This window comes from Salmo trutta, chromosome 34, assembly GCF_901001165.1.
Source record: "Salmo trutta chromosome 34, fSalTru1.1, whole genome shotgun sequence".
Lineage (NCBI taxonomy): Eukaryota > Metazoa > Chordata > Actinopteri > Salmoniformes > Salmonidae > Salmo > Salmo trutta.
In genome coordinates, this window is record NC_042990.1 from 1,018,182 (window position 1) to 1,045,623 (window position 27,442).

General features: G+C 44.4%; 1 pseudogene; it reads right to left on the minus strand.

Moving 5' to 3' along the window:
• LOC115173116 (dolichol-phosphate mannosyltransferase subunit 3-like) lies at window positions 1–26,611 on the minus strand (annotated as a pseudogene).
• Between the last annotated feature and the right edge of the window lie 831 nt (window positions 26,612–27,442).

The following is a 27,442-nucleotide window of genomic DNA, read 5'->3' on the forward strand; positions in this document are numbered from 1 at the left end:
TCAAACCTGTTTTCTCAGGTCCTACTTGGCCTCCTTTATCTGAGCCTGTAGTTCTTTGGATGCCTCCTCACAGTCGTTGAAGGTGTGTCACGTCCTGGCCAGTGTAAGGGTTAATTGGTATTGTAGTTTGGTCAGGACGTGGCAGAGGGTATTTGTTTTATGTGGTTAGGGGTGGTGTGTTTGTTGTAGTGCAGTTGATTTAGGTATTCCGGGGTTTTTGGGCACTGTTTGATTTTCATGTATTCTATGTTTAGTCTAGTGTGTCTGTTTCTATGTTTGGGTTCATTGGGGTTGGGACTCTCAATTGAAGGCAGGTGTTGTCTATTTGCCTTTGATTGAGAGTCCCATATATGAGGGTGTGTTTGTCTTTTGTGGGAGATTGTTGTGTGCACTGCGTTTGTTTGAGCCTGCCACACTGTTGCCGTTGTGAGTATTGTTTATTGTTTTGTTTTTCTTCAAGTGGACACCTTACATGTTTTTATCAGGAATAAACATGAGTGTCCACAATCCCGCTGCATTTTGGTCCTCCTTTCCTCAACACGACGAAATGTGTGACAAGGTGGCTACCTCGTAGCAGCCGAACACTAGCAGCAGATACATAGGCATAGGCCCGGCCACCTCCCTGTAGGCCTCTGGGAGCCTCATGTCTAGAAGGTCAAAAGTCACAAGAGCCAATGCTGCACCTATTACAGAGATGCCGAACACCCACTCCAGGAGCTTGGTCAGGATGATGGGAAACTTCAGGGCTCGGGTGCTTTCTCTAGTGATGTAGTTTCAGCAAACGAAGAGGCGAAGCAAGAGGGCTCACTCTCGCCAAATTATTTTCAGTATAAACCCAGTGCATTTCTTAGGGTAATAATATGCTGTCACAAGGGTCGTTGAAAGGGGACCAAGGCGCAGCGTGTAAAGTGCTCATATTTATTTTATTAATGATAACACTTCAACAAAATAACAAAATGACAGCCAACAGTTCCGTCAGGTACGTATACAAAACGGAAAACAACTACCCACAAACCCCAAAGGAAAACAGGTTGCCTAAGTATGGCTTCCAATCAGAGACAACGAAAGACACCTGCCTCTGATTGGAAACCATACCCGGCCAAAACCTGGAAAACAAAACATAGAAATAGAATACTAGAAAAACCCCACATATAAACAGAAAACCAAAACCACCCAACACAACCACCTGTCATGCCCTGACCGCTCTACTATGGCAAATGACCTCTTACAAGGGTCAGGACGTGACAGTACCCCCCACCCCAAAGGTGCAGACCCCAACTGCACCCAAACAAAAACCCAACAAAAACAACCCCAAACACAAAGGGAGGGAAGGGAGAGTGACAAACGTCTATGGCGGCTCATGCGCTACACCCAGACCCTTCCTCTGCCTCCGATCCTCCAGCAACGGAGGTGGCTCCGGATCAGGGCATAACCCCCGTTCCGCCTGCAGATCCCTCCGCTTCTGTAACCCTGGCCTGTGGATCATTATTGGAGGAATCGGACTGTAGATCCTTACCGGAAGCTCTGTGATGTAGACCACCGCTGGAGGATCTGGGCTGCAGGCCGCCGCTGAAGGATCTGGGCTGCAGACCACCACGGGAGGATCTGGGCTGCAGGCCGCCGCTGGAGGATCTGGGTTGCAGGCCACCGCTGGAAGATCTGGGCTGCAGACCGCCGCTGAAGGTTCTGGGCTGAGGAGCATCGTCGGAGGCTCCGGGCTGAGTGGCGTCGCCGGAGGCTCTGGGCTGAGGAGCGTCGCCGGAGGCTGCAGACTGGAGAGCGTCGGTGGAGGCTCCGGACTGGAGAGCGTCTCTGTAGGTTCCGGACCGGGGACCTTCGCTGCAGGCTCTGTGTCTTGGATCATCACTACTGGTTCCACGCCATGGATCATCACTGGAGGCTTTGTGCCATGGATCATCACTGGAGGCTCTGGGCCATGGGTTATCACTGGAGGCTTTGTGCCATGGATCATCCCTACAGGCTCCGGGCCATGGATCATCACTGGAGGCTTCGTGCCATGGATCATCCCTACAGGCTCCGGGCCATGGATCATCACTGGAGGCTTCGTGCCATGGATTATCGCATGGAGGCTTCGGACCATTGATCATCACTGGAGGCTTCCTACGGGGAGCTGGAACCGGTCTCACCAGACTGGGGAGACGCACTGAGGACCGCGTGCTCAAAGCAGGCACCGGCCCGTACTGAGCTATGGAGGCGTACTGGAGGAAGAGTGCGAGAACCAGGCACAGGACATACTGGGCTATGGTGGCGCACTGGAGGGAGAGTGCGCGGAGCAGGCACAGGGTACACTGGGCCTTGGAGGCGCACTGGAGGTCTGGCGCTTAGGGCTGGCACAACCCGTCCTGGCTCGATGTTGATTATAGCCTGGCAAGGGCGGAGCGCTGGTACAGGACGAACTGGGCCGTGCTGGTGAATGGGGGGTACCGTGCGTAGAGCAGGTGCAGGATAACCTGGGCCGAAGAGACGCACTGGAGACCAGATACGTTGAGCCGGTGCACTTCTCCCTGGCTGCCGGCCAACTCTAGCACGGCAACGGTGAGGAGCTTGCACCGAGCACACTGGGCTGTGAGTGTGCATGAGCGACACCGTGCGCACCACCACATAACACGGTGCTTCTACCGTCACTCGCTCCCCACGGTAAGCACGGGGCGTTGGCTCAGGTCTTAACCTCGCCTTTGCCGATCTACCCGTGTGCCCCCCCCCCCAAAAAAAAAAAACACCCAACACAACCACCTGTCACGCCCTGACCGCTCTACTATGGCAAATGACCTCTTACAAGGGTCAGGACGTGACATATGCAGGCCTAAGCTTGTCGCCTACCTCCCCGCCTTTGGGACAAAGATCCCATTGTTAGGGCAGAGACATCAGCATCTCTGTCATTATATATCTCTGGTTTCAGCCTCTTGCGATTGGAAAAGAAAGTTGGCGGGTCCACAGTGCACTGTTAAGATGTTGGACTGCCTTAAAGGAAATTGATGTTTCGCCAACACTATATAATTACTCCTGTCTAAATAAAATAATTCAAAATACTTCACCAGGGAGCATGACTTAGCCACAGAGGATCATTAGCTTCTTTATTTTTTGCCATGCACATGTTGATGCTGGATCAGATCCAGAAAGATAATTGATTTTTATCACCTACAACAATATGAAATTAATATTAACCAGATGTTTCACATGCGCTACACTAAATGTAATACTTTTTCATGCAAGTAGATTAAGTAGACAATTTAGGGTACGTTTTTACAGTGATCTTTTTAAAGAGGTGGATTTGGCGCATGTGCACTTGGTCAAGAACAATACAGATTCATCGTCTCCTCTGCCCAGGGCTCATTGTTTTATGCCACGTTCAAAACAACTGGGAACTCTGAAAAATACGAGGTCAAATCATGACGTCAGTGATCTTTAGGTCAGAAAGTCAGAGCTCTAGAAAGAGGGCCGAGTTCCTGAGTTGGATGACGTTCAAATCGATTTTTCCCAGTTGGAGCTCGGTTCTTCCAGAGTTCCCAGTTGTTTTGAGCGCACTTCCCAGTTCCGAGTTCCCAGTTGGTTTGAATGCAGCATTACTTCAGATAGCGCGTATGGAGCCAAATACCTGCCAAACGGTTGAACGTACAGTACATATTGTTAGGATTGTAAGAAAATCCATGTGTGAAACATGAACATAAACATGAAATTTCATCTGTGAACATACAAACACCACATTACGATTACGGACTAACATTTTAGACTTGAACAAATCTGTTGCAATTCTGATGTACAATAAAACCTTTCAGAGTTTTGGCAGTTTCATCTCACCAACAAAAAAAACATACACCAAATGACCTGTGAGGAGTGCTACCTGAACAAGCATAACACAGTACAAAAAAATGGAAGTCGGGAATGGAAAGAGGTATCCTGCATGTTTTCAAGTTAAAAGTCTCCATTCTCTATTTCTCCTCAGTTGAGTTTACTTCACATTTAAGTAGCTAATGTAATGGATTTGTTTGCCAGTGTAAGTCTAGATAGCACTAGCTGTATTATGCCTATACCAGTGAAGTTTCAGTCCGCTAGGTGTCTCTCTACAACATCTGCATATCTCTGGGTGACGTGGACATCCCCATGCATGCACCTTATCAAAATATGACTAAGTCAGTTTTGCACCACCCCATTCTCTGGGCTCTGTCTGCAATAATAACCAGTAGTAAATACCAGGAATAATTAAACATAACCAGTAGTATCTACCAGGAATAATGAAACATAGAAGAATAATAGCTGTTTGGGGAATCTATGAATTTTGTATGACCACTGGAGTATGCCACTCAAAATATTTTTTTATTGAACATTTCGATATTTATTTCATATCTCCAAATTTTGCCAAATCATATTCTGTAGGAGTGGTTAATATGAATTTAAAATATAATAATTTGACATGATTTATATGAATCGGGTCATGAACATATGGACATTGAAATGAACAAGGGAGAGAATAAACAGAGGCTAAATCTGACATAAGCTTATTCCCACACTTTATAATAACTCTGCTGCATTGGTCTTAAGTAGTCTCCGTATAGACTATTCCCTCCATCATGACACTGCTGCCCAGTTGATGAGCACCACAGCACCATGTTCCTTCAGAAAAGCACCTCTCAGCCTCAGAAGATGCCCTTCTGGAGGCATGCAGCCAAACAGTCATTATACCCTAATGTAGGCCTATTTGCCTACTAGCCAAATAAAGTGCAGCGCATGCATGATGCGTGCAACTCGTCATTCCAACATATTTGAACATTTAATTCATCCTTCAGTCAGTCAGTATGTCATCCATTCAGTCATTTGTCTGAGTTGCAATAGGAACTAACTCAAAGAGAATAGAACAGTCTTATCCATTTGTTTATTGAAGTCCATGTGTATTCAAAATTTTCTGAATTCTCCAAAGTTCTTTAGCCTATCACTTTAATAATTCAATGTTTAATTTGGGCCTATCCAAATAAAAAATAGGCCTTCAACTTGTAAGCATTGCAATTTAGGCTATCATTTTGGGTACTGGTGTCTTGCTGAATAATTTTAGAACTCTATTTGTGTTTAATAACTGTTTTTATTATAGGGCTCCCTTTTTTAAAAAAGGCCCTAGCTCACAGGCCTCTAAATATATCCTCTAAATAAATGTTAAACAAAATAGTTGAAGAAGCACGTGCAGTGGCTGACAGGGAAAACAGATCTGGCAATAAGAAAAGGCTATGAATAGCCTTGACCATTTATGACCCCTTGGCTCTTTCACTCAGGACAGGATATAGCCAATACTTAATCAATATTTTGTTATGTCTCATTTATTGATATGGATATAGCCTCTGCGTGATGGGGTTGTGCAACGCAAACGGCTATAACAAGCCTACATACAGAGTGGAATTCACTAATACAACAGTCAAAATGCCTAATATAAGGCCTACAGTCCATGCTCCCAAATACTGGGAAAAGTGTGATTCATTTGGTTACATGAGCACCACCATAGCCCCACACGGCTATACAAAAAAATTATGCAATTATATGGCCATTAAATAACACACAACAACATGGCATATTTAGATAGCTGAATAGGCCTAGCCTAAATCATATTTACTTTCTATTTTGCAGCTCAGATGGTTATTCTAGACAAGGCTCTTCTGTGTCTTTATCATTCTCACACAAGTAATTTGCTGAAGGCCCAATACTATACACCTCCTATACACTCCTCCCTTCATATAGGCAGAAACTCAAACAGGAAGTACCAGAGGTGGGACCAAGTCATTGTTTTACAAGTCGCAAGTAAGTCTCAAGTCTTAGCACTCAAGTCTCAAGGCAAGTCCCAAGTCAAGACAGGCAAGTCCGAGTCAAGTCTCAAGTCAAGACCGTCAAGACCGTCAAGTATCAAGTCAAGTCTCAAGTCCTAAACTTTGAGTTTTGAGTTCTAAACAAGTCATAATGTGCTCTTCACCAAATGTAATACCATTTCATATTTTTAACAAGAGTAATAGTTAGTATATTACATTTACGCAAATCATGAATGCTTTTAAAAATATCTATATATTTATTACTTTCCAAATAAACCTTATATTTCCATGGAAATACATGGGTAGCCATGAGAAAGAACCCCCCCAATAGTGATCGACTATCGAGGATTGCTATGGGGCGCAATCGGGCGATGTAGGCTTGTACACAATCGCCCAACCTTAACACACACACACACACTCTGTGTGGTTACAGTAGGCTAACGTATGTCAATGGTTTTAAGAACAGCAGTAACATCAGGCAGGATTTAGGCTACCAACTGCCTAGCCAGTTGTAGCTCAATCTTAGGTGCAATGATCACGTTTCTGCACTGACTGACTGTGTGGAGGCTCATTGATTTAACGTAACGTTAGCCTGCATGCTACACTAGTAAAGTTATAAATTATATAACTGTTGGCTATATTAGCCACAACTTACCATTCTTTGTGCAGCTTCAAATGTCAAACAAAGTTGGACATTTTTGCGCCTTCATCTGTAATTTTCTTCCAGCATGTTATGCAAGTTGCAATACGTTTTTTGTTGATACAGCCTCGTCCGTATAGCCGAAAATAATCATTTTGGGTATCATCTTTCCAAGGGCTCCATCTGAATTTACCCGCTTACGTTCCTCTGCACTGCCACGCACAACTTTTTCTCAGCTGGCACAATTTGATTGGCTGCTGTCCGATTCAAACTGTAATCCGTTAAATGAAGACTTGATGCACTGCACACTTTTTTTAATAGCATCATTTTTAATATTTGGGCTTGGGGAGGGTATCAAGTCAAGTCGAGTCAAAAGGCTCAAGTCCAAGTTAAGTCACGAGTCATTGGTGTTAACGTCAAAGTCGAGTTGCAAGTCATCATATTTGTGACTCGAGTCTGACTTGAGTGCAAGTCATGTGACTCGAATCCACACCTCTGCGAAGTACCCATGCTAAGGACTATTCAACGCTGGTCTGACCAATCGGAATCCACGCTTCAACATTGTTTTGATCACGCGGACTAGGATATGTTCCGGGTAGCGTCAGAGAATAATATTGACGTATACGTTGATTCAGTGAGTGAGTTTATAAGGAAGTGTATAGAAAATGTTGTACCCACTGTGACTATTAAAACCCTAACCAGACACCGTGGATAGATGGCAGCGTTCGCCCACAACTGAAAGCACGAACCACCGCATTTAACAATGGAAAGATGACTGGGAATATGCCTGAATACAAATAGTGTACTTATTCCCCCTCCAGGGAAATCAAACAAGCAAAATGTCAGTATAGAGACAAAGTGGAGTCGCAATTCAGCAGTTCAGACACGAGATGTATGTGGCAGGGTCTACACACAATAAAGGACTACAAAAGGAAAACCAGCCACGTTTCTCCAACACCGACGTCTTGTTTCCAGACAAACTAAACACTTTCTTTGCCCGCTTTGAGGATAATACAGTGCCAACGATGCGGCTCGCTACCAAGGACTGTGGGCTCTCCTTCTACGTGGCTGAAGTGAGTAAGACATTTAAACGTGTTAACCCTCGCAAGGCTGCCGGCCCAGACAGCATCCCTAGCCGCGTCTTCAGAGCAAGCGCAGACCAGCTGGCTTGTGTGTTTACGAACATATTCAATCGCTCCCTATCCTAGTGTGCTGTCCCCACATGCTTCGAGATGGCCACCATTGTTCCTGTACCAAAGAATGCAATGGTAACTGAACTAAATTACTATCGAACCGTGGCACACACTGCTGTCATCATGAAGTGCTTTGAGAGACTAGTCAAGGAACATATCACTTCCACCTTACGTGTCACCCTAGACCCACTTCAATTTGTTTACCGCCCCAATAGGTCCACAGATGACGCAATCGCCACTGCCCTATCCCATTTGGACAAGACAAACACCTATGTAAGAATGCTGTTCATTGACCATAGCTCAGCATTCAATACCATAGTACCCTCCAAACTCATCATTAGGCTTGATGCCCTGGGTTTCAACCCCGCCCTGTGCAATTGGGTCCTGGACTTCCTGACGGGCCACCCCCAAGTGGTGAAGGTAGGAAACAACATCTCCATTTCGCTGATCCTCAACACTGGGGCCCCACAAGGGCGCGTGCTCAGCCCCCTCCTGTACTCCCTGTTCACCCATGCCTGCGAGGCCATGCATGCCTCTAACTCAATCATCAAGTTTGCAGATGACACACTAATAGTAGGTTTGATTACCAACAACGATGAGACAGCCTACAGGGAGGAGGGGAGGATTCTTGGATTGAGGTGTTTTGCAAACACAACCTCTCACTCAATGTCAACAAAACAAGGAGATAATCATGGACTTCAGGAAACAGCAGAAGGAGCACCCCCCTATTCACATTGATGGGACAGCAGTGGAGAAGATGGAAAGCTTTAAGCTCCTCGGCGTACACATCTCGGACAAACTCAGGAGGCTGAAGAAATTTGGCTTGTCACATAAAAACCTTACAAACTTTTACAGATGCACAATTGAGAGCATCCTGTCGGGCTGTATCACCGCCTGGTACAGCAACTGCACCGCCCACAACCGCAGGGCTCTCCAGAGGGTGGTGCGTTCTGAACAACACATCACTGGGGGCAAACTACCTGCCCTCCAGTACACCTACAGCATCCAATGTCACAGGAAGGCCAAAAATATAATCAAGGACAACAACCCCCCAAGCCATTGCCTGTTCACCCCACCACCATCCAGAAGGTGCGGTCAGTACAGGTGCATCAAAGCTGGGACCGAAAGACTGAAAAACAGCTTATATCTCAAGGCCATCAGACTTAAACATCCATAACACAGAGAGGCTACATACAAACTTTAAATCATTGGCCACTTTAATAAATGGATCGCTAGTCACTTTAATAATGCCACTTTAATAATGTTTACATATCTTGTATTACTCATCTCATGTTTATACTGTATTTTATACCATCTATTGCATCTTGCCTATGCCGCTCGGTCATTGCTCATCCATATATTTATATGTATATATTCTCATTCTATTCCTTTACTTAGATTTGTGTGTATTAGGTAGTTGTTGGGGAATTGTTAGATTACTTGTTAGGTATTTCGGCACTGCCAGAACTAGAAGCCCAAGCATTTCGCTACACTCGCAATAACATCTGCTGACCATGTGTATGTGACCAATAAAATTGGATTTGATTTATACTTCGTAATCTACTGGTATAACATCGTTATTGAATGCAGTTGTAAAACAAGCTCTAGACTTCTATTTTGGAAATTAAACAGGAAGCTGCAAAGCATCTCTAATGTCTTGACTATAGTTGTTTTTTAATGATTAGCTAACTTCGACTAGCTACGTTCGGTTCATGTCCTTTGCAAATGCCACATTACTGACAAAAGTTTGTATGCACAAAACAGATAAGTAACCGGGTAAAGAGAGACGTAAAGTAGTAATTGAACATGTAAATGTTCATTCATAGTTGTAACATAGGATTTGAACGTTTGTAGATCTATTTTAACGATTACGTTTCATGCATGGATTTCCTTACGATCCTAACGATACGTACGTTCAACCTTTTGGCAGGTATCTGGCTCCATAAGCGCATCGATTCTGCCTGTACTGATCGGCTGAAGAGAGGAGCATTGCAGAAGAGGTGACGCCATCTGACTTGAGACTGTGGCCGTGTTCGAGAGCATCAATACGACTGCAGGTGACTACCGACTGACTGATTTACAAATAACCTTGCATCATAAATAACGACTCATTATTACTTGTAGATCAGTCAGTCAGTCACCATTTACCCATGATACATTGATCTTCTCCAACACAGCCAATTGCCGTGTTCACGTGTTAGTCGGAAATGTCCGACTTGCTAACTGGTTGCAGCTAATCACGTGCCGCATTCAACGAATTAACAAATCACATTATTGAATTGAATATCCGAGATTCCTAGTTCCGACTAGCACATGAACGCGACAAATGCCCAGGGCTAGGCTATTCCTTGCCAATACTACAAATGAGCTAGTGTGCTACCCTAGCTCGTTGCCAACAGGTGAATACATGCACAAATCTGTCGCTGTAGAAACTGGCAACATGATATAGGTACAGCTCAGCTATGAATAGAGAAATAGCTTCAGTCAGTTGGCCTACATGATGACTATTTTTCTCAAGGAAATTATGATATCTTACTAGAGTAGAGAGAACAGATTATTTAGCTATCTATCTTTAGTTAGGTTCCTATGCGACACAAAATGCATCTGTTCGACAGCGAATTTGCGGTAACGTTAGATGAATTCAAAATACAAATATAGCCACATCGTTAAATCACCTAATAAAAAGATTAATCGGGTTTCTTTCCTTCTTCCTAAAAACCAACTCACCACTGGGTGCAGAGTATTGACATCATAGGTAAATAGTGATATGTAGTGTTTCATTTTTTATTTAACTAGGCAAGTCAGTTAAGAACTAATTCTTATTTACAATGGTGGCCTACCAGGGAACAGTGGGTTAACTGCCTTGTTCAGGAGCAGAATAACAGATTTTTACCTTGTAAGCTCAGGGATTCAATCCAGCAACCTTTCGGTTACTGGCCCAACACTCTAACAACTAGGCTACCTGCCACCCCAAAGCGAGATTGAATTTAATACAAGCAGTGTCCAACAATTTACAACAACAACAACGACAACATTAGTTACAGCTAGGGGATGATAATGCAAAAACAATAAAACATAGTTTGTCTGTTTGTGTTTCTTTAGAAACACACATTACAAGTACTTCTAATTGTTTCTTGAAGCAAACATACAGTTGAAGTCGGAAGTTTACATATACCTTAGCCAAATACATTTAAACTCAGTCTTTCACAATTCCTGTAATTTAATCCTAGTAAAAATTCCTTGTCTTAAGTCAGTTAGGATCACCACTTTATTTAAAGAATGTGAAATGTCAGAATAATAGTAGAGAGAATAATTTATTTCAGCTTTTATTTCTTTCATCACATTCCCAGTGGGTCAGAAGTTTACATACATTCAATTTGCATTTGGTACCATTGCCTTTAAATTGTTTGACTTGGGTCAAACGTTTCGGGAAGCCTTCCACAAACTTCCCACAATAAGTTGGGTGAATATTGGCCCATTCCTCCTGAGAGCTGGTGTAACTGAGTCAGGTTTGTAGGCCTCCTTGCTCGCAGAAGCTTTTTCAGTTCTGCCCACAAATTTTCTATGGGAATGAGGTCAGGGCTTTGTGATGGCCACTCCAATACCTTGACTTTGTTGTCCTTAAGCCATTTTGCCACAACTTTGGAAGTATGCTTGGGGTCATTGTCCATTTGGAAGACCCATTTGCGACCAAGCTTTAACTTCCTGACTGATGTCTTGAGATGTTGCTTCAATATATCCACATAATTGTACTTCCTCATGATGCCATCTATTTTGTGAAGTGCAGCATTCCCTCATGCAGCAAAGCACCCCCACAACATGATGCTGCCACCCCCGTGCTTGATGGTTGGGATGGTGTTCTTCAGCTTGCAAGCTTCCCCCTTTTTCCTCCAAACATAACGAAGGTCATTCTGGCCAAACAGTTCTATTTTTGTTTCATCAGACCAGAGGACATTTCTCCAAAAAGCACAATCTTTGTCCCCATGTACAGTTGCAAACCGTAGTCTGCCTTTTTTATGGCGGTTTTGGAGCAGTGGCTTCTTCGTTTCTGAGCGGCGTTTCAGGTTATGTCGATATAGGACTCGTTTTACTGTGGATATTGTCACGGTTGTCGTCGGTGAAAGAGGACCAATATGCAGCAGGTACGTGTATGCTCATTTTGACTTTTATTTAACTATCAAAAGAACACTCCAAAACAACAAAACACGAAAACGAACGAACAACAAACAGTCTGGCAAAGCCTAGGGCTGAACACAGAACAATCACCCACAAATACCAAACACAAACACACCCTACTATATGGGACTCTCAATCAAAGGCAGATAGACAACACCTGCCTTCAACTGAGAGTCCCAACCCCAATTAACCAAACATAGACATACATTCACCAGACTACACATAGAAATACATAAACATAGAACATCAACCCAAAACCCCGGAAATACTAAATCAAACCCCCCTTTGAACAAACACACCACCCTGAACCACATAAAACAAATACCCTCTGTCACGCCCTGACCAACTACAAAACAATTAACCTTATATACTGGCCAGGACGTGACAGATATACATACTTTTGTACCTGTTTCCTCCAGCACCTTCACAAGGTCCTTTGCTGTTGTTCTGGGATTGATTTGCACTTTCGCACCAAAATACATTCATCTCTAGGAGACAGAACTCATCTCCTTCCTGAGCGGTATTACATTTGACATTTACGTCATTTAACAGATGCTCTTATCCAGAGCGACTTACAAATTGGTGCATTCACCTTATGCTATCCAGTGGAACAACCACTTTACAATAGTACATCTATATCTTTTGTGGGGGGGGGGTTAAAAGGATTACTTTATCCTATCCCAGGTATTCCTTAAAGAGGTAGGGTTTCAGGTGTCTCCGGAAGGTGGTGATTGACTCCGCTGTCCTGGCGTCGTGAGGGAGCTTGTTCCACCATTGGGGTGCCAGAGCAGCGAACAGTTTTGACTGGGCTGAGCGGGAACTGTGCTTCCGCAGAGGTAGGGGGGCCAGCAGGCCAGAGGTGGATGAACGCAGTGTCCTTGTTTGGGTGTAGGGCCTGATCAGAGCCTAAAGGTACAGAGGTGCCGTTCCCCTCACAGCTCCGTAGGCAAGCACCATGGTCTTGTAGCAGATACGAGCTTCAACTGCAAGCCAGTGGAGTGTGCGGAAGAGTGGGGTGACGTGAGAGAATGTGGGAAGGTTGAACACCAGACGGGCTGCGGCGTTCTGGATGAGTTGTAAGGGGTTTAATGGCACAGGCAGGGAGCCCCGCCAACAGCGAGTTGCAGTAATCCAGACGGGAGATGACAAGTGCCTGGATTAGGACCTGCGCCGCTTCCTGTGTAAGACAGGGTCGTACTCCGCAAATGTTGTAGAGCATGAACCTACAGGATTGGGTCACCGCCTTGATGTTAGCGGAGAACGACGGGGTGTTGTCCAGGGTCCAGGCCAAGGTTCTTAGCACTCTGGGAGGAGGACACAATGGAGTTGTCAACCGTGATGGTGAGGTCATGGAATGGGCAGTCCTACCCCGGAAGGAAGAGCAGCTCCGTCTTGCCGAGGTTCAGCTTGAGGTGGTGATCCGTCATCCACACTGATATGTCTGCCAGACATGCAGAGATGCGATTCGCCACCTGGTTATCAGAAGGGGGAAAGGAGAAGATTAATTGTGTGTCGTCTGCATAGCAATGATAGGAGAGACCATGTGAGGATATGACAGAGCCAAGTGACTTGGTGTATAGCGCGAATAGGAGAGGGCCTAGAACTGAGCACTGGGGGACACCAGTGGTGAGAGCATGTGGTGCGGAGACGGATTCTCACCACGCCACCTGGTAGGAGCGACCTGTCAGGTAGGACGCAATCCAAGAGTGAGCCGCGCCGGAGATGCCCAACTCAGAGAGGGTGGAGAGTAGGATCTGCTGGTTCACAGTATCAAAGGCAGCAGATAGGTCTAGAAGGATGAGAGCAGAGGAGAGAGAGTTAGCTTTAGCAGTGCGGAGAGCCTCCGTGACACAGAGAAGAGCAGTCTCAGTTGAATGACCAGTCTTGAAACCTGACTGATTTGGATCAAGAAGGTCATTCTGAGAGAGATAGCAAGAGAGCTGCCCAAGGACGGCACGCTCAAGAGTTTTGGAGAGGAAAGAAAGAAAGAAGGGATACTGGTCTGTAGTTGTTGACATCGGAGGGATTGAGTGTAGGTTTTTTGAGAAAGGGTGCAACTCTCGCTCTCTTGAAGATGGGAGGGACGTAGCCAGCAGTCAAGGATGAGTTGATGAGCGAGGTGAGGTAAGGGAGAAGGTCTCCGGAAATGGTCTGGAGAAGAGAGGAGGGGATAGGGTCAAGCGGGCAGGTTGTTGGGCGGCCGGCCGTCACAAGTCGCAAGATTTCATCTGGAGAGAGAGGGGAGACAGAGGTCAAAGCATAGGGTAGGGCAATGTGAGCAGGACCAGAGGTGTTGTTTGACTTAACAAACGAGGATCGCATGTCGTCAACCTTCTATTCAAAATGGTTGACGAAGTCATCCGCAGAGAGGGAGGAGGGGGGGAGGGGAGGAGGATTCAGGAGGGAGGAGAAGGTGGCAAAGAGCTTCCTAGGGTTAGAGGCAGATGCTTGGAATTTAGAGTTGTAGAAAGTGGCTTTACCGGCAGAAACAGAGGACGAAAATGTAGAGAGGAGGGAGTGAAAAGATGCCAGGTCCGCAGGGAGGCTAGTTTTCCTCCATTTCCGCTCAGCTGCCCGGAGTCCTGTTCTGTGAGCTCGCAATGAGTCGTTAAGCCACGGAGCAGGAGGGGAGGACCGAGCCGGGCCGGGAGGATAGGGGACATAGAGAGTCAAAGGATGCAGCAAGGGAGGAGAGGAGGGTTGAGGAGGCAGAATCAGGAGATTGGTTGGAGAAGGATTGAGCAGAGGGAAGAGATGATAGGATGGAAGAGGAGAGAGTAGCAGGAGAGAGAGAGCGAAGGTGGCGACGGCGCAATACCATCTGAGTAGGGGCAGAGTGAGTAGTGTTGGAGGAGAGCGAGAGGGAAAAGGATACAAGATAGTGATCGGAGACTTGGAGGGGAGTTGCAGTGAGATTAGTAGAAGAACATCAAAAGAGGAGATGAGTGGAAAGAAGGAGGCTAGTGATAAGGATGTTAAGCTTGAATGGGCTAGTGACTGTGACAGCATGGAATTCAAAGGAGAAGATAGACAGATGGGTCAGGGGAGAAAGAGAGAATGTCCACTTGGGAGAGATGAGGATTCCAGTGCCACCACCCCGCTGACCAGATGCTCTCGGGGTATGCGAGAACACGTGGGCAGACGAGGAGAGAGCAGTAGGAGTAGCAGTGTTTTCTGTGGTATTCCATGTTTCCATCAGCGCCAAGAAGTCGAGGGACTGGAGGGTAGCATAGGCTGAGATGAACTCTGCCTTGTTGGCCGCAGACCGGCAGTTCCAGAGGCTGCCGGAGACCTGGAACTCCACGTGGGTCGTGCGCGCTGGGACCACCAGGTTAGAGTGGCAGCGGCCATGCGGTGTGAAGTGTTTGTATGGCCTGTGCAGAGAGGAGAGAACAGGGATAGACAGACACATAGTTGACAGGCTACAGGAGAGGCTATGCTAATGCAAAGGAGATTGGCATGAAAATTAACTAAACAACTGGGGAAGCAAGAGAGCAGGGCCTCCCTCACTAACTATTCACTGAAACACTCAAATATAACTTTTCCAACTTCCACTTTAGAAATTATAATTGATGTAAACTACAGTGGTTCAATGTTTCAGGGAATAGGCTCAAACGTAGTTTTTTCAGCCAGATAACTTGGTACAGTATTCTTCCGTGAAACCCACCCAGTGCACCGTATCCTATGACGCCGTAGCTAACTAGCATGCTAGCATCCAATAAAACACGGTTAGCACCAATACTTGGTTACAACAAACTACCAATGGATCATTCGTGTCCGTGTCTAGTTCCTTTCATAACGCAGACGTAATTAAACGTTGGCTAGCTAACACAAAGTCAGTCCTGCTAGCTACACAAGTGGACTACACATCTCGAATGTTCAGAAAGTTAAGCTTACGTTGCAAAAATCTTATTGACTCAAAAATGATACAGTACTGCTAGCTGGTAGAGTTGGCTAGCTAGCAGCGGCTGCGTTGTTGACTTTGTTTGAAAATGTAGCTGGCTAGCTAACCTCGATAGTTACTCTGTACTACGCCTTTATCTTTGATACAAAGACAACTATGTAGCTAGCTAACATTACACTAGTCAAATTGTTCCGTTGTAATGTATTTAGTTTCTACAGTACTGCTAGTTGGTATGACGGCTGCGTGGTCCCGCGGGGTCCCATGGTGTTTGTACTTGCGTACTATTGTTTGTACAGATGAACGTGGTACCTTCAGGCATTTGGAAATTGCTCCCAATGATAAACCAGACTTGTGGAGGTCTACAATTTTTTTTCTGAGGTCTTGGCTGATTTCTTTTGATTTTCCCATGATGTGAAGCAAAGAGGCACTGAGTTTGAAGGTAGGCCTTGAAATACATTCACAGGTACACCTCCAATTGACTCAAATGATGTCAATTAGCCTATCAGAAGCTTCTAAAGCCATGACATCATTTTATGGCTGTTTAAAGGCACAGTCAACTTAGTGTATGTAAACTTCTGACCCACTGGAATTGTCATACAGTGAATTATAAGTTAAATAATCTGTCTGGAAACAATTGTTGGAAAATTACTGGTGCCATGCATAAAGTAGATGTCCTAACCGAATTGCCAAAACTATGGTTTGTTAACAAGAAATTTGTGGAGTGGTTGAAAAACAAGTTTTAATGAATCCAACCTAAGTGTATGTAAACTTCCGACTTCAACTGTATGTCCCCTCCTCTCAATTTCAAAACAAATTTTCAAAGATTATCATTCCCAACCTTGGTCTCACCCTAGGTGATGGTAATGATATACCAAGTTAAAAATGGACCAACAGATGTTTCATGTGCTCAGTGGCACAGCCAGCGTCATTAGGTCAATGCCTCTTCAGGTGCCGAGGGTCGCATTCGTTCATTCACAGTGGTGAACTTGGAGTGGCTGGCAGGCAGCGGAGGGCACTGCCCTTTTTAGAGTGTACTTAGGGGCCAGAGAGACGTACACATCATTCACTTAGGGAGGGCAAGGGAGACACTAAAGAGCCACTGAGACATTAACATCGTTCACTGAGTAAAATGGGACGTTGGTGTTTACTGTTAATAGTGTGAGTGATGGTGTGCAGGTTCATTCTGTTTTAACAGGGTTTGTACATGCATACAAGTGTGTAAGATACTATGTTTTTGTGTATATTAGTAGAATATGTGTGTCTTTTAACACACACATACTCTACTCATATAGGCCTACCCTACACAAACATTTAGTGAGTATTTGACTCTAATTGTATGTTGAGTACTGAGCCTGAATATATAAAACTGCAATTGTCAAATAGTTATTACAGACAGTGAATGTGAGTACCCCTCTACAAATGCATTTGCAATAGTGTGTGCGTACGTGTGCCTGCATCTATCTATATATATTTGTACATGCCTTTGTATACGAATATATGTTTCTGTGACGTGCAGTGTAGTTGTCTGTGTTACCTCAGTGTGACTAGCCCTGTGCGTGTGTGCCTCAGTGGGAACGACCGTGCTGGCGTTTCTCAATGTGTTTCTCTGCCAGCTCCTCTTCCTGTACTCAGGAAACCTGTGCTCCAGCAGAGAGGTCCTGGCAGACACAAGAGCCTCCCTGGGAAAGGGAAGAGGGACGGGGAAGGCAGTGGGGAGAGATGGAGGATCGACTGGGAGGGAGATAGACAGTGGAGAGAGAGGTTAGGAGGGAAAGAGGCAGTGGAGAGAGAGGTGAAAGTGAGAGGTTGGGAGGGAGAGAAGCAGTGGGGAGAGAGAAAACAGGGGATTGAGTTTGTGGAGTGGAGAGGGGCCGAGAGAGGAGGAGAGGAGGGAAGGGAACAGGGGGAACAGAGGCAAAATGTTGAGAAGATAGGGGGTTAAAAGAAAGGGAATTTGCACGTTGAACAATTGATGACCTGAATGGTGCATTAAATCTAGATGCTCATCCAGACTTTTCTTCAATCCCCCAACACCCCTGACTGCCTCCCATATGCAAACAGAACCCCTGCTTCCCACAGCGTGAAGTTACAGCTTGGAAGGAACATATATATTTTTTTAATTTTACCTTTATTTAACTAGGCGAGCCAGTTAAGAACAAATTCTTATTTACACTGACAGCCTGCCCGGACCAAATCCTAACCCGGACGACGCTGGGTGTCACGTCCTGACCATTGAGTGCTCTTATTTTCTATGGTAGAGTAGATCAGGGTGTGACTGGGGGGTTTATTCTAGTTTATTTTTCTATGTTGTTTGGGTCTAGTTTCTGTTTTTCTATGTTGGGTTTTTTGGATGATCCCCAATTAGAGGCAGCTGGTCATCGTTGTCTCTAATTGGGGATCATATTTATGTAGTTGTTTTTCCCACCTTTGTTTTGTAGGAGATTATTTTGAGTGCATGTAGCATCTCTTCGTCACGGTTTGTTGTTTTGTTTATGGTTTATTGTATGCCTTGCATAGTTTCACATTATAATAAAATATGTGGAACGATATTCATGCTGCGCCTTGGTCCGTTCCTACACACAATCGTGACACTGGGCCAATTGTGTGCCGCCCTATGGGACTCCCAATCCCGGCCGGTTGTGATACAGCCTGGAATCAAACCAGGGTCTGTAGTGACGCCTCTAGCATTGAGATAATGTTTGGGCTCCCGACTGCTGCGCCACTCGGGGGCCCAAAGGTACCGAGAGAGAAAGAACGTTTGAGTTGACAAAGAAGATACTGTATGATTAAGTCAGAAAAGAGAAGTGACTCATGACTCCAGTGAGAGATAAAAGCTGAAAATGTGTTTTAGAGATTTATGTTGTATGTGTGTGGACAGGTCAATATCAGTCGAGTGAGAGGTCCAGATTAGAGATTGGGGTCTAAAAGAACAAAGGGCGTATTGAACATTTTGGATTGAGAAATATAGGCATACAGTATTTAACTCAAATTCTTTGTAACACGAAGAAAGACAGAGAGAAGCGGAAAGAGAGAGAGAGACTCACTGAGCTGAGAGTGTATGTAGTATAGGAGTCAGCTAGGGTAACAATAGAACTTTGCGAACAAACAGGAAACCTCTGTTTCCTGAGCCGAAGACCTAGTCCGTCATGTGTTATGTAGCCATGAGATGGTTGTAATGAGTGTTTGTGTGACTAGGGTGGCTAACAGTCGTGGTGTGTGTGTGTGCGTGTGGACATTTTGCATATAATGCGTGTAGTTGGAATATGCAACTGGGATGTGTGAGGTGAGTGAGTGTGTGACTGTGTGTGTGTACTCAGTCAGTGTGACCTGTAAAATCATATGAGGATGGGACAGCACTTCTGTGCCCTCATTGCCCTAAGTCAAAACACACCTGTTTCAGCTGCTGCTGTGAGGGAAGAGCAGAGCAAAAGGGGCTGCAATGAAAAAGAAGAATGGGCTTCTGTCATTCTCTTTCCTTCGGCCTCCCCGCCCGCCATCCTGTCATAATATATCACATCAGTAGGCTAATGTGATGTACAGTGGCCTGCTTTTTTCTCACTTGGGTATTGCTTGTTAAACCTTAATAGCTGTCGTTACAAATTGCCTTTGTGGAGTATCATGTTCCCCTAGTACACTACGTCATTCCCCCTCCAACCAAATCCATAGTTGTCGTTGTGTGTTTGATCAAATGCCTGGTGTCAGTGGAACAGTATAGCAACATCAGCTCGATACCCTTCCAGAGTGCAGTGTCCTTTAACATAATGTTTGACGTGGGAACTAATTGGAACATGATGCTACGAAAACCTCTGGCTGTATTAAATTGGACTGCGCTACTTCCTCCCAACAACAGTGCACGAGATCAGGGGATACAATGATTTTAATGAGAGAATGAGGGTCACTTCACTGTACCAAAACAGCATGGGTTTGATGATGTATGTGGCTGTGTCCCAAATGGACCCCTATTCCCTACATACTGGACTACTTTTGACCAGAGCCCTATGGGCCCTCGTCAAAAGTAGTGCACTATATATCAAATACATTTGTTTTCTGTCACATGCGCCGAATAAACAGGTGTAGACCTTACCATGAAATGCTTACTTACAAGCCCTTAATCAACAACGCAGTTCAAGAAATAGAGTTAATAAAATATTTACTAAATAAACTAAAGTTAATTTTTTTAATAAAAAGTAACACAATAAAATAACAATAACGAGGCTATATACAGGACGTACCGGTACCGAGTCAATGTACGGGGGTACAGGTTAGTTGAGGTAATATGTGCATGTAGGTAGGGGTAAAGTGACTATGCATAGATAATAAACAGAGAGTAGCAACAGTGTAAAAATGTAAATAGTCTAGGTGTAAATAGTCCAGGTGGCCATTTGATTAATTGTTCAGCAGTCTTATGGCTTGGGGGTAGAACCTGTTAAGGAGCCTTATGGAGCTAGACTTGGTGCTCCGGTACCACTTGCCATGCGGTAGCAGAGAGAACAGTCTGTGACTTGGGTGACTGGAGTCTTGGACAATTTTTTGGGCCTTCCTTTGACACCGCCTAGTATTTTTTTTTTTTTATTTCACCTTTATTTAACCAGGTAGGCAAGTTGAGAACAAGTTCTCATTTACAATTGCGACCTGGCCAAGATAAAGCAAAGCAGTTCGACAACATACAAAAACACAGAGTTACACATGGAGTAAAACAACATACAATCAATGATGCAGTAGAAAAAAAAAATAAGACTATATACAATGTGAGCAAATGATGTGAGATAAGGGAGGTAAAGGCAAAAAATGCCATGGTGGTATATAGGTCCTGGATAGCATGAAGCTTGGCCCCAGTGATGTACTGGGCCGTACGTACTACCCTCTGTAGCGCCTTACGGTCGGATGCCGAGCAGTTCCCATACCAGTTGGTGATGCAACCTGTCATGATGCCCTCAATGGTGCAGCTGTAGAACTTTTTGCAGATCTGGGGACCCATGCTAAATCTTTTCTGTCTCCTGAGGGAGAAAAGGTGTTGCCGTGCCCTCTTCATGACTGTCTTGGTGTGTTTGGACCATGATAGTGTGTTGGTGATGTGGACACCAAGGAACTTGAAACTTTTGACCCGCTCCACTACAGCCCCATCGATGTTAATGGAGGCCTGTTCGGCCCTCCTTTTCCTGTAGTACATGATAAATAATATAAATAAATTTGATTTTGATTTGATGATCAGCTCCTTTGTCTTGCTCACATTGAGGGAGAGGTTGTTGTCCTGGCACCACACTGCCAGGTCTCTGACCTCCTCCCTATAGGCTGTCTCATCGTTGTGGGTGATCAGGTCTACCACTGTTGTGTCATCAGCAAACTTAATGATGGTGTTGAAGTCGTGCTTGGCCACGCAGTTGTGGGTGAACAGGGAGTACAGGAGGGGACTGAGCACGCACCCCTGAGGGGCCCCAGTGTTGAGGATCAGCGTGGCAGATGTGTTGTTGCCTACCCTTACCAACTGGGGGCGGCCCGTCATGAAGTCCAGGATCCAGTTGCAGAGGGAGGTATTTAGTCCCAGAGTCCTTAGCTTAGTAATGTGGTGTTGAACGCCGAGCTGTGTCAATGAACAGCATTCTCACTTAAGTGTTCCTTTTGTCCAGGTGTGAAAGGGCAGTGTGGAGTGCGATTGAGATTGCTTTATCTGTGGATCTGTTGGGGCGGTATGCGAATTGGAGTGGGTCTAGGGAATAGTGTGCCAATTGGATATGGATGCGATTGTCTGTTCTGATAATCTTTTATTTATATTTTTATTTTATATTTGTCTGTTTTTTATGAACTAAGTAGAAGCTCAGGTTTGTTAATATAACCATTGTAGGACAGTGATTTTTTTCCCACTTGGATAACGTGCAGTATTCTGACCTGATGGCTAATCATATATACAATTGAACATACCGATTTGCAGCCTGGTCTCATAGACTAGACGTATTATAGTAAATGTAAATTTGGAACACTCAAATTAGAAAGTATTCACACCCAGGGGTTGTAAACAAAATAACTTTCCAATCGAACCACTATTGTTTTCGTTACGTTCCACTTTACCCAACAACAAAATAAAGTTGTGAAACGGTTTGAACCCCAAAAAAGTACCTGTTTACATCGTTCCCTTCTGTTTCTTTTTAACCTGTGAAATCAATCGTTTTTTTACATTTAGCTCATTAAATTACTTCTCTGAATTAGGTCCAGAGAACTATACCTAGGAGGATCAGCTTCTATGGAGGAACATTGAATGTCGTTTGAGCTTGCTAGCTAACAAGCTTGAGATAGCTAACATTAGCTAACAAGCGGCACCAGAGTAAAAACAAGTTTTACCTTTTTGGTGTTAATAAATCCAACATGAAATGTGATAACTAAGCCTACGGTATACTTAACTAGCATTTCAAAAGTTTATCCATTCATCTCTTGCTAATTAAAAATTATCTCCCTATCTTCTGAATCACAGTACAGTAGCCTTTGCTTTTGGGGGGGCAGGTAGCCTAAACACTCACAGGCAAAGATTTTCAGCTTGCAGGCAGCCACTGCAATATGTTTCTGAGTGTTAGAGTGAGGGATTTGCATAGGCGCTTTGTGTTTTTTTTGTGGGACTAGAAAAAAATATCTGTTCTGTTCTGGAACAGTATGGATCACTTTGTTCCAGGTTCCATTTCTGTTCCTTGAAAAATGTCTCGGTTTTGTTCCCTGAACTGGTTCCAACCTCTGTTGACACCCTTTGACTTTTTCCATATTTTGTTGTGTTACAGCCTGCATTTAAGATCTACACGAAATAGCCCACAATGTCAAAGTGGGATTTAGTTTTTAGACATTTTTACAACTTAATAAAAAATGTAAAGCTGAAATGTCTTGAGTCAAGTGTTCAAACCCTTTGTTATACATAGCCTAAATATGTTCAGGAGTAGTAATGTGCTTAACAAGTCACATAATAACTTGCATTGACTCACTCTTTGTTCAATAATAGTGGTTAACATTATTTTTGAATAAATACCCCATCTCTGTACCCCCCACATACAATTATTTGTAAAGTCCCTCAGGCATTATACAATACAAACCATTTCCAATGCATATTTGGAGTTTTGTGGATATGCACCATATCCTAACAAATTCTGAATCCAGATGTGAATATCCGAATATCACACATGGACATTTCCTTTGGCTGGATATTTTATTTATTAAACCATTAGGGAAGATTTTTGGTTCCAACCGCCATGTCTTTGTGAGACGCAGAGTAGGTGAATGGATGATCTCTGCATGTGTGGTTCTCACCGTGAAGCATGGATGAGGTGTGAAGTTGTGGGGGTGCTTTGCTGGTAACACTGTCAATAATTTATTTAGAGTTCATGAAACACTTAACCAGCATGGCTACCACAGAATTCTGCAGCGATACGCCATCCCATTTGGTTTGTGCTTAGTGGGACTATCATTTGTTTTTCAACAGGACAATGACCCAACACACCTCCAGGCTGTGTAAGGGCTATTTGACCAAGAAGGAGAGTGATAGACTTCTGCATCAGATGACCTGGCCTCCACAATTACCCGACCTCAACCCAATTGAGATGGTTTGGGATGAGTTGGACCACAGAGTGAAGGAAAAGCAGCCAACAAGTGTCCAGCATATGTGGAAACTCCTTCAAGAATGTTGGAAAAGCATTCCAGGTGAAGCTGGTTGAGAGAATGTCAGGAGTGTGCAAAGCTGTCATCAAGGCTACTTTGAAGAATCAAAAATATTAAATATATTTAGATTTGTTTAACACTTTTTTGGTTACTCTATGATTCCATATGTGTTATTTCATAGTTGTGATGTCTTCACTATTATTCTACAATGCAGAAAATAATAAAAATCAAGAATGAGTAGGTGTGTTCAAACTTTTGACTGGTACTGTATATATTTTCTTGATATAAATGTATTTAAATTGACTTACTGAAATTCAATAGACATGTCCCTCAGAGGTTCGCGGATCAGGTATCTTTCCCCGGGAAGCTCACAGTAAAAGTCTGGTCTGGGCGGGTCCACGTCCTCTTTGGTCAGATGGGAATTTCCCTCATGCCTTCACACGGAACTCACCACCGGTATTCCCTCGCAGATCCTGTTCGGAAATTCAACACCAGGGACACCTGAAGTCAATATTAAATTATTCTCTCTTTATTAACCTTTAACTGGAGAGGTTATAACAAACACACGTACAAGTCTGCCACAAGCTCCGCCAGGGTGGTCCCTTCAGTCCTCTGATATACAGTGCCTTCGGAAAGTATTCAGACCTTTTCCCACATTTTGTTACGTTACAGCTTTATTCTGAAATTGATTAAATACCTTTTTTTCCTCATCAATCTACACACAATACCCCATACTGACAAAGTGGAAACAAGTTATTAGAAATGTTAGCAAATAAAAAAATTAAAAAAACAGAAATACCTTATTTACATAACTTTTCAGACCCTTTGCTATGAGACTCGACATTGAGCTCAGGTGCATCCTGTTTCCAATAATCATCCTTCAGATGTTTCTACAACTTGAATTGAGTCCACCTAAGGTAAATTCAATTGATTGGACATGATTGGGTAAGGCACACACCTGTCTACATAAGGTCCCACAGTTGACAGTGCATGACAGAGAAAAAAACAAGCCATGAAGTCGGAGGAATTGTCTGAAGAGCTCAGACACAGAAATGTGTTGAGGCACAGATCTGGGGAAGGGTACCAAAACATTTCTGCAGCATTGAAGGTGCCCAAAAACACAGTGGCCTCCATCATTCTTAAATGGAATACGTTTGGAACCAGCAAGACTCTTCCTAGAGCTGGCTGCCCGGCCAAACTGAGCTATCGGGGGAGAAGGGCCTTGGTCAGGGAGGAGCCCAAGAACCTTATGGTCACTCTGACAGAGCTCCAATGATAGGAGATTCTTCCAGAAGGACAACCATCTCTGCAGCACTCAATCAATCTTTGACGAAAGCCACTCCTCAGTAAAGGCTCATAACAGCCCACTTGGAGTTTGCCAAAAGGCACCTAAAGGACTCTCAGACCATGAGAAACAAGATTCTCTGGTCGGATGAAACCAAGATTGAACTTTTTGGCCTGAATACCAAGTGTCACGTTTGGAGGAAACTGGACACCCATCCCTACGGTGAAGCATGGTGATGGAAGCATCATGCTGTGGTGATGTTTTTCAGTGACAGTGACTGAGAGACTAGTCAGGATCGAGGGAAAGATGAACAGAGGGAGCAAAGTACAGAGAGATCCTTGATGAAAATCTGTTCCAGAGCGCTCAGGACCTCAGACTGGTGTGACGGTTCACCTTCCAACAGGACAACAACCCTAACCATACAGCCAAGACAACGCAGGAGTGGCTTTGGGACAAGTCTCTGAATATCCTTGAGTGGCCCAGTCAGAGCCCAGACTTGAAAATAGCATGCAGCGACGCTCCCCATCCAACCTGACAGAGCTTGAGAGGATCTGCAGAGATGAATGGGAGAAACTCCCCAAATACAGGTGTGCCAAGCTTGTAGCGTCATACCCAAGAAGACAAGGCTGTAATCACTGCCAAAGGTGCTTCAACAAAGTACTGAGTAAAGGGTCTGAATACTTATGTAAATGTGATATTTCCCCCAAAAAATGTTTATAAATTTGCTAACATTTCTAAAACCCTATTTTTGCTTTGTCATTACGGTGTATTGTGTGTAGAAGGATGAGGGGGAAAACAATTTAATCCATTTAGAATAAGGCTGTAACGTAGCAAAATGTGGAAAAAGTCAAAGGGTCTGAATACTTTCCGAATGGACTGTAGATGAAGTTTACAATTTAACAGATTGACCAATGGTGTTTCTATAACAATTGAAGAGAACAGGTCCCAAAATCGCCCCCTGTGGTAGAACTTTATGTACTTCAAGAAATTCAGACTTAACCTCATCAATAACGATGGCCTAAGTTCTGTAACTAAGATAAATAATCATGAAACGATGAACAGACGTCCGAGCTCAGGCCTATCGAGGACAACTTATTCAATAAAACAGCATGATCAACAGTATCAAAAGCTTTTGATAGGTCCACAAACAGAGAAGCACATTTCATTTGAGTGTCTAAAGCATTGACAAGATCATTAACAACTAAAGTGGTTGCTGTAATAGTGCAATGCCCAGGTCTACACCCTGATTGGTTTACAGACAAAATACATTTCTCAGATAGAAAATATCAAAGTTCTACATTTATCAACGATTCAAGAATCTTAGCTAGACAAAGAAGCCTTGAAATGGGGCAATAATTATTAAGGTCACTACTAACCCCTCCCTTATGCAGTGGCAGCACAAGAGCTGATTTCCATATTTTTTGAATATTTCCTGATAACAATGTTAAATACAAAATGTGGGTTATTGAGCCTGTAAGGATCGACGCTGGTAGACTAGAAGCAGGTACAGGGAGTGAACATTTATTAAACAACGGACATGGAACAGGACAGGACAGCGTCTGGACATGAAAACATAACGATATTAATGCTGACACCGGGAACCAATGGAGGAACAGACAGATATAGATGGGGCAATCAACAAAGTGAAGGAGTCCAGGTGAGTCCAGTGAGCACTGATGAGCGTAATGAGAGGAAGAGCGGGAGCAGGCGTACGCCAGAGAGGGAGAGCGGGAGCAGGCGTGACAGTACCCCCCCTCTAGGGGCGCCACCCAGCGTCCCACCTGGGACAGCCTGACGGGCCAGCCGAGGCATGGGCGCTGGACAAGACGGCAGGGGCGTAGAAGCCCGACGAGCTGGCAGAGGCGTGGGAGACTGGCGAGCCGGCTGAGGCGTGGGAGCCTGACGATCCGGCTGAGGCGTGGGAGCCCAACGAACTGACTGTGGCGTGGGAGCCTGATTGGCCGGCTGAAGCATGACGTGGGGTGGGCGTCTGCCGAGCCAACCCAGGCAAGAAGACCTCTCGAGCCAGCTAAGACGTTGAAGCCCGGCAAGCTAGCCGAGGAATCCCCGGTTCCATCGGTGACGGCACCCGGACCCGACTCACCAACCAAAACATAAACCCCAAACTCCCTGATGCTTCCTTTAGTAGTGTCAGCATTTTGTAAGGATTGACACTGGTAGACAAGAAGCAGGTGCAGGGAGTGAACATTTAATAAACAACGGACATGGAACAGAACAGCATCTGGACATGAAAACATAACGACATAGATGGGGCAATCAACAAAGTGAAGGAGCCCAGGTGAGTCCAGTGAGCACCGATGCACGTAATGATGGCGACAGGTGTGCGTAATTGATAAGGGAATTTATATGTTTAAAGGTAATGACTAAGCAATTCCACCCTGAAACGTAATTATGACATTATGTAACATATATAATGAATAATTAGACAAACGTAACTATTAGTAATTATTAGATTCTGTAACATGTATAATGAATTAGAATGATAAACTTCAGTCTAATAAGGTTTGGTCCAGACAAGTAGAAATGTGTGTGTGACTAAGATAACACCGAGAACAATTAAACTGTGTATGACCTGACCTGGCTAGAACTCTGAGAAACTTACGGCAGGAAAGGGAGTCCCATCAAGTTCCCTCTAATCTCGGGGGAATGGAACTGCCAGCTTGGTAGAGATAAACAGTGGTGAGAACTTTTGGGAAGGATACATCCCACCTACTGTTCGTGTGCATGTATGTGCGTAGGCTATCTACTGTTTGTGTGTAGGTATGTGCGTAAGTAGGGAGGGAG